This window comes from Asterias rubens, chromosome 6, assembly GCF_902459465.1.
Source record: "Asterias rubens chromosome 6, eAstRub1.3, whole genome shotgun sequence".
Classification (NCBI taxonomy): domain Eukaryota; kingdom Metazoa; phylum Echinodermata; class Asteroidea; order Forcipulatida; family Asteriidae; genus Asterias; species Asterias rubens.
Window position 1 is genome coordinate 16,373,838 of NC_047067.1, and position 8,655 is coordinate 16,382,492.

Sequence of the window (8,655 nt, forward strand, 5' to 3'; positions counted from 1 at the left end):
AGTCGTAACAATTTTCCAAGTTATAATGATCCGGAGGGAGTGAGAAATAATTTTATAAGCCATAATAATTTACGTATAAATGTACATGTATATTATTTCATTTTGTTTCTTTCAGAGGGGTGGGTGGTTCAAATTGATTAATTTAATTTGAACCACCCACTCCTCTGAAAGACACAAAATGTAAATTACTCTGGCTTATAAAATTAGGTGTGTGGTTCAAATTGATTAATTTAGCACTTATGTGCAATAAACTTGTCCCCTGTTGTCAACAATACACTATGATTAACATGGTAACAACATTCAACTTGGGTAGCAGAAATATAAAAAAAAAAAAAAAAAAGAGAAGCCTACATGTACACCTCCATAATAACGACAACACTAAAACTGTATGTATTTGCAAACGACAATACATGTAGTTTATTTTTCAGTTTTAAATATCAAAATTGAAAAAAGGTTGCCTAGTGATAGCGAAATCATCTGAACATTCCGTCATCAAAAAAAGTTAACTATACAACCCTGTCAACGCCCCTCCCCCTAAAAAAGAAAACCTAAGCCATGTTATGTACCTAGTTAGCTGTGGTTCTCTTTGTAAATTGTAAATTAAGTTGTACATTAAAAGAATATAATAAAATCATTGTGTACAGACCATGTTATTCTGTTTTTAAACAAAGTTGATTGTACTACCCTGGTTACCCCCCCCCAAAAAAAATATATATATAAACTAGACATTAAGTGTTTGTGAACAAACACGAAGCTGTTCCGTGATGTTTTGCTTGGATTATGTGCTTCATTGCCCAAGGAATATATAACTGGAAAAAAAAGTTTCAAAAAAGTTGTGTAGCTCTTGGTATTAGGTCACACTTCCCGGTTGACCCACAAGTAAAGGTCAAAATGGGCCCACAGCTACCAAAGACTAATCTGCAATGCCAAGGAGTCTATAACTGAAAAAGTTTAAGCAATCGGTTGTGAAGATCTTGATATATAGTCCCACTTCCGGTTGCCCAGAAGTAGAGGTCAACATAGGGTCACAGTTTTTCAAAGTTAATATTTATTGCCTTAGAGTCTATAACTGAAGTTTGAACATTGGCTTTGTACTTCTTGAGATATTGGCCCACTTCCGGTCGACCCGGAAGTAAAGGTCAACATGGGGTCAAATGTGTTTCAAACTAATCTTGAATGTCCAAGGAGTCTATAACTGAAAAAAGTTTGAAAATCGGTTGTATATTTCTTGAGATATGGTCCCACTTCCGGCCGACCCGGAAGTAGGGGTCAACTTGAGGTCACGATTTTTCAAAATTAATCTCCAATCCCCAAAGAGTCTTTAGCAACAAACAGTCTTAAAATCGGCTGTATACTTCTTGAGATATGGTGCTGCAAAGATTTTCTGATTGAATATGCAAATGAGGGTCATGTGGTTAATTAGTTACTAGTTGCCATTTTTCAAAAACAAATTAAAGATGCAAACATCACGACATCGTCTTCTCAGACTCTCCCCAAGAGTCCTCAACCCATACAGGTCCGCAGTGTGTTGTAAGAGCCATAGAGATGTTTAAACATTGCCATGAAAGTGACTGCACCCAATTTATGAAGTACTACGTTGTACCCATGATGCCAAGATTCTAATTGATTAATTAATTAATAGACGAACATTGATTGCTTTTATGGACTGAAACACATCTTATTAGAATCAGTGTATTTGTCTACACATAATATGATATTTAGGAAACTAACAAATAAATTATTTAGAAGTTATTGTGTTTTTGACCAGTTTAAAGTATAGATTTGAAGAGCCATTGTGTTTGTGCACAGACACAAAACGTGCATTACATGACGTCATGGTGACGTCGTCCAGAATTTTATTTTCGGAAATCACATTAACAGGACCTGACTAGTGTTTAGCTGAAAAAAGTTTCAGGATCGGCGGTCTAATTTTTGAGATATGGTGTTAACTAGGTTTGCAAATTAAATATTCACAAGCTTAATTAAGGCTTATTAATTAAATTTTTTTACATTTTTTACGATAAGAATTAAGCTTATGTTCTAAGCTTCAGTTTGGTATAATAAACTCACTCTTTCGTGTTATGGTTTAAGAGATTAGGCTGCCGCAAAAACGTGTACAAACACTATGGGATTTAGGGAGAAACAAAGAATAATAATAACTAGACATTAAGTGTTTGTGAACAAACACGAAGCTGTTCCTTGTTGTTTTGCTTGGATTATGTGCTTCATTGCCCAAGGAATATATAACTGAAAAAAAGGTTTCAAAAAAGTTGTGTAGCTCTTGTTATAAGGTTTTACTTCCCGGTTGACCCGTAAGTAAAGGTCAACATGGGCCCACATCTACCAAAGATTAATCTGCAATGCCAAGGAGTCTATAAAATCGGTTGTGTAGATCTTGATATATAGTCCCACTTCCGGTTGACCCAGAAGTAGAGGTCAACAAAGGGTCACAGTTTTCCAAAGTTAATATTTATTGCCTTAGAGTCTATAACTGAAGTTTGAACAATGGCTTTGTACTTCTTGAGATATGGGCCCACTTCCGGTCGACCCGGAAGTAAAGGTCAACATGGGGTCAAATGTGTTTCAAACTAATCTTGAATGTCCAAGGAGTCTATAACTGAAAAAAAGTTTGAAAATCGGTTGTATATTTCTTGAGATATGGTCCCACTTCCGGTTGACCCGGAAGTAGAGGTCAACTTGAGGTCACGGTTTGTCAAAAGTGATATTTTATGCCTAAGGAGTTTATAACTTAAAAAAGTTTTATAATCTGTTGTATAGTTCTTGAGATATGGTCCCACTTCCGGTCGACCCGGAAGTAGGGGTCAACTTGAGGTCACGATTTTTCAAAATTAATCTCCAATCCCCAAAGAGTCTTTAGCAACAAACAGTCTTAAAATCGGCTGTATACTTCTTGAGATATGGTGCTGCAAAGATTTTCAAATTTAATATGCAAATGAGGGTCATGTGGTTAATTAGTTACTAGTTGCCATTTTTCAAAAACAAATTAAAGATGCAAACATCACGACATCGTCTTCTCAGACTCTCCCCGAGAGTCCTCAACCCATATAGGTCCGCAGTGTGTTGCAAGAGCCATAGAGATGTTTAAACATTACAATGAAAGTGACTGCACCCAATTCATGAAGTACTACGTTGTACCCATGATGCCAAGATTCTAATTGATTAATTAATTAATAGACGAACATTAATTGCTTTTATGGACTGAAACAAATCTTATTAGAATCAGTGTATTTTTCTACACATAATATGGTATTTAGGAAACTAACAAATAAATTATTTAGAAGTTATTGTGTTTTTGACCAGTTTAAAGTATAGATTTGAAGAGCCATTGTGTTTGTGCACAGACACAAAACGTGCATTACATGACGTCATGGTGACGTCGTCCAGAATTTTATGTCGGAAATCACATTAACAGGACCTGACTAGTGTATAGCTGAAAAAAGTTTCAGGATCGGCGGTCTACTTTTTGAGATATGGTGTTAACAAGGTTTGCTAATTAAATATTCATAAGCTTAATTGGGGATTATTAATTAACAATTTTAACATTTTTTACGATAAGAATTAAGCTTATGTTCTAAGCTTCAATTTGGTATAATAAACTCACTCTTTCGTATTATGGTTTAGGAGATTAGGCTGCCGCAAAAACGTGTACAAACACTATGTGATTTAGGGAGAAACAAAGAATAACTAGACATTAAGTGTTTGTGAACAAACACGAAGCTGTTCCGTGATGTTTTGCTTGGATTATGTGCTTCATTGCCCAAGGAATATATAACTGGAAAAAAAGTTTCAAAAAAGTTGTGTAGCTCTTGGTATTAGGTCACACTTCCCGGTTGACCCACAAGTAAAGGTCAAAATGGGCCCACAGCTACCAAAGACTAATCTGCAATGCCAAGGAGTCTATAACTGAAAAAGTTTAAGCAATCTGTTGTGAAGATCTTGATATATAGTCCCACTTCCGGTTGCCCAGAAGTAGAGGTCAACATAGGGTCACAGTTTTTCAAAGTTAATATTTATTGCCTTAGAGTCTATAACTGAAGTTTGAACATTGGCTTTGTACTTCTTGAGATATTGGCCCACTTCCGGTCGACCCGGAAGTAAAGGTCAACATGGGGTCAAATGTGTTTCAAACTAATCTTGAATGTCCAAGGAGTCTATAACTGAAAAAAGTTTGAAAATCGGTTGTATATTTCTTGAGATATGGTCCCACTTCCGGTTGACCCGGAAGTAGAGGTCAACTTGAGGTCACGGTTTGTCAAAAGTTATATTTTTATGCCTAAGGAGTTTATAACTGAAAAAAGTTTTATAATCTGTTGTATAGTTCTTGAGATATGGTCCCACTTCCGGCCGACCCGGAAGTAGGGGTCAACTTGAGGTCACGATTTTTCAAAATTAATCTCCAATCCCCAAAGAGTCTTTAGCAACAAACAGTCTTAAAATCGGCTGTATACTTCTTGAGATATGGTGCTGCAAAGATTTTCTGATTGAATATGCAAATCAGGGTCATGTGGTTAATTAGTTACTTGTTGCCATTTTTCAAAAACAAATTAAAGATGCAAACATCACGACATCGTCTTCTCAGACTCTCCCCGAGAGTCCTCAACCCATACAGGTCGCAGTGTGTTGCAAGAGCCATAGAGATGTTTAAACATTACAATGAAAGTGACTGCACCCAATTCATGAAGTACTACGTTGTACCCATGATGCCAAGATTCTAATTGATTAATTAATTAATAGACGAACATTGATTGCTTTTATGGACTGAAACAAATCTTATTAGAATCAGTGTATTTTTCTACACATAATATGGTTGTATAGTTCTTGAGATATGGTCCCACTTCCGGTCGACCCGGAAGTAGGGGTCAACTTGAGGTCACGATTTTTCAAAATTAATTTCCAATCCCCAAAGAGTCTTTAGCAACAAACAGTCTTAAAATCGGCTGTATACTTCTTGAGATATGGTGCTGCAAAGATTTTCTAATTTAATATGCAAATGAGGGTCATGTGGTTAATTAGTTACTAGTTGCCATTTTTCAAAAACAAATTAAAGATGCAAACATCACGACATCGTCTTCTCAGACTCTCCCCGAGAGTCCTCAACCCATACAGATCCGCAGTGTGTTGCAAGAGCCATAGAGATGTTTAAACATTGTAACGAAAGTGACTGCACCCAATTTATGAAGTACTACGTTGTACCCATGATGCCAAGATTCTAATTGATTAATTAATTAATAGACGAACATTGATTGCTTTTATGGACTGAAACAAATCTTATTAGAATCAGTGTGTTTTTCTACACATAATATGATATTTAGGAAACTAACAGATAAATTATTTCGAAGTTATTGTGTTTTTGACCAGTTTAAAGTATAGATTTGAAGAGCCATTGTGTTTGTGCACAGACACAAAACGTGCATTAAATGACGTCATGGTGACGTCGTCCAAAATTTTATGTCAGAAATCACCTTAACAGGACCTGACTAGTGTATAGCTGAAACAAGTTTCAGGATCGGCGGTCTACTTTTTGAGATATGGTGTTAACTAGGTTTGCTAATTAGATATTCATAAGCTTAATTAAGGCTTATTAATTAACAATTTTATTTTTTTTTTTGCGATAAGAATTAAGCTTATGTTCTAAGCTTCAATTTGGTATAATAAACTCACTCTTTCGTATTATGGTTTAGGAGATTAGGCTGCCACAAAAACGTGTACAAACACTATGGGATTTAGGGAGAAACAAAGAATAATAATAATAAAAATAATAAAAATCTCGACGAAAACAATAGCTGTTCCGACTGGATCGGAACAGCTAATAATAATAACTAGACATTAAGTGTTTGTGAACAAACACGAAGCTGTTCCGTGATGTTTTGCTTGGATTATGTGCTTCATTGCCCAAGGAATATATAACTGAAAAAAAGGTTTCAAAAAAGTTGTGTAGCTCTTGGTATTAGGTCGCACTTCCCGGTTGACCCGCAAGTAAAGGAACAGCTTCGTGTTTGTTCACAAACACTTAATGTCTAGTTTTGGTTGTAGTGCTTGATCTAGTTCTGTCAATGATAACTATAATGCGATCAGACAATCTACGATGCACATAGTTGTCTGTCTCTTCGCTAGAAAGCAGAGCGAAATGTGGCGCAGTTCGCTCAAAGACTGTGTTCATAGGAGTAGGCATTAATACCACTACCCCTCGCACAAAGTGAGTTTCCTCTTCGTATACTTTACTCGATCTGATCCGCAGGATGGTAGCACCAACATATTTATTTCACTCTAAAAAGAATAGTTCCTTATGGAAGAGTTTAGTTCTATCACTTTCGATCAAATGTGTCACCTCTAGAAACAAATCATTCGAGATTTTTTTTAAGGTAAACTTTCTTTCTCTTTTGAAATTGACTGGTATTCTGCGGGCGTTATCGAGACCACGGATCGGGTTAGGGTTCAATACACTTGTTTGAAGCCCCGCGTAGGGACAGTATGCATTTTGAACGAATGACGGGGCCAGAACCCCAAAGCTTGCTTGATAATTGCTTTGATAGTTTGACCTGGCTAAAAGGAAGCTCACACTGGGTAAGACTCTACAATCCAATTGTGTGTATCCCAACAAACTTGGTGTATGCATAAAATAACAAATCTGTGAAATTTTTACTTATTGGTCATCGAAGTTGCGAGAGAACAATTTAAGAAAAAACTCCCTTGTTGCACAAAATTGGTGTGCTTTCAGATGCCTAATGAATATTAAAAGACTCCAGGCTTGAAGTATTTTATTATTTTGAGTAAGAAATAAAAAAAAACTACGTAACTTTAGAGGGAGCCGTTCCCCACAATGTTTTATACTATCAACAGCTCGCCATTACTCGTTACCGAATAAGTTTGTATGCAATCAATTATTATGAGTAATCACAAATAGTGTCCAGTGACTTTGAATTCCCCGGTGTCGCGTTAATAAACTACAATTGCTTTACAGTTCTGGATGTGCAAATTGAACTCATCCCAACAGATGTTTTCTCCGCAAACAAACCACTCTTTGAAACAGCTGTTACTGCACTAAAGACCCCCACCGTTAAAACACTACAGAGTGAAAACAAGTATTAAGTATCGATCCGAATTGAATTGACACGTTTAGTAGTGAAGGTGTAGGAGCATAAGATTCTGCATTTTGTTCTACGGGACGTACACGCGAGTTGCTACAAGAAAGGCTGTATCCATTTCCGTATAAAGGATCACAATCAAGTAAGTTTCGAGATGGTTTTCATGTTGTTCTAATTTTGTTCTCATTTAGTTGTTTTATCCTAATTTGAAAGAAAACCTCAGCATGTTTATAGCCCTTTCAGTTTTGAGTTCCCACGGTTTGGCAGACAGACTGAAAATCAAACCAGGTGTTTGTTTTGTATACCGTTAGGGTAAAGCTAGTGAAGGAACTGGGCAAATTTGGCAAAATGCCACATGTAACAGACCAGTTTTTTCACTTTTGCATAAAATAACAAACCTGTGAACATTTGGAATCGATTGGTTATCGCAGTAAAGGTCAACATGGGGTCAAAGTTGTTTCAAACTAATCTTGAATGCCCAAGGAGTCTATAACTGAACCAAAATTGATAATCTGTTGTATAGTTCTTGAGATATGGTCCCACTTCCGGTTGACCAGGAAGTAGGGGTCAACTTGAGGTCACGGTTTTTTAAAGTTAATATTTTATGCCTAAGGAGTTTATAACTGAAAATATTTTGAAAATCTGCAGTATAGTTCTTGAGATATGGTGACACTTCCGGTTGACGCGGAAGTAGAGGTCAACTTGAGGTCACAGTTTTTTCAAATTAATCTCCAACCCCCAAGGAGTCTTTAAAAACAAACAGTTGAAAAGTCGGCCGTGAACTTCTTGAGATATGATGCTGCAAAGATTTCCTAATTAATATGCATATGAGGGTCACTGGTGGTTAATTAATAACGAATTTTAATATGTTTTATGATAGGAATTAAGCTAAACATCCTAAAGCTTCCATTTGATATTATTTTACGTGTTTAAAAACACATAATTAATTTGTAGGACACTCCTTTATTTTCCTACTCCTGCCGATAGGGGGCGCTCTTATGAGACATTTCAATTGCACGACTTCTGCACCGTATGTCTGTGACTGACTCTGTATTTGTATGTGTACGTCGCAGAGACCAAAACTGTCACAAAATGTCAAGCTATAATTTCCCCTATAGAACACGGCCCATTTTTATGGCTCTGTCTGCTTCAACCAAACTCTGCCCATTTATTATACAACCACCATTCTCCGCTTACTGTGCAGGTGCTGAAATATCTGTACAATTAGTTCAAAGCAAATATTACATATGATAAGTTTCCCCGCGCACAAGCAAAAATATCCCTGCTAAGCTGTGAAATATGCTTTAAGTAAGCGATAACATCCGCGCTTCTGATGTGTCAATTCTTTGCTTACGCAGTGAAGCAGAGTAAAATTGGACCAGTTTCACAAGATTTCCCCTCATGTACTAACAATCTTTTTTGACTTTACACGTTTGAAGTGTAGGCCTTACCAAACCTACTTACAGGGCAAAATTACATGGTTCTCATGACCACCAAAGTCTGCGCTTACGATCACCATTTTCCGCTTTACTGTGATGTGCAAGCTTGG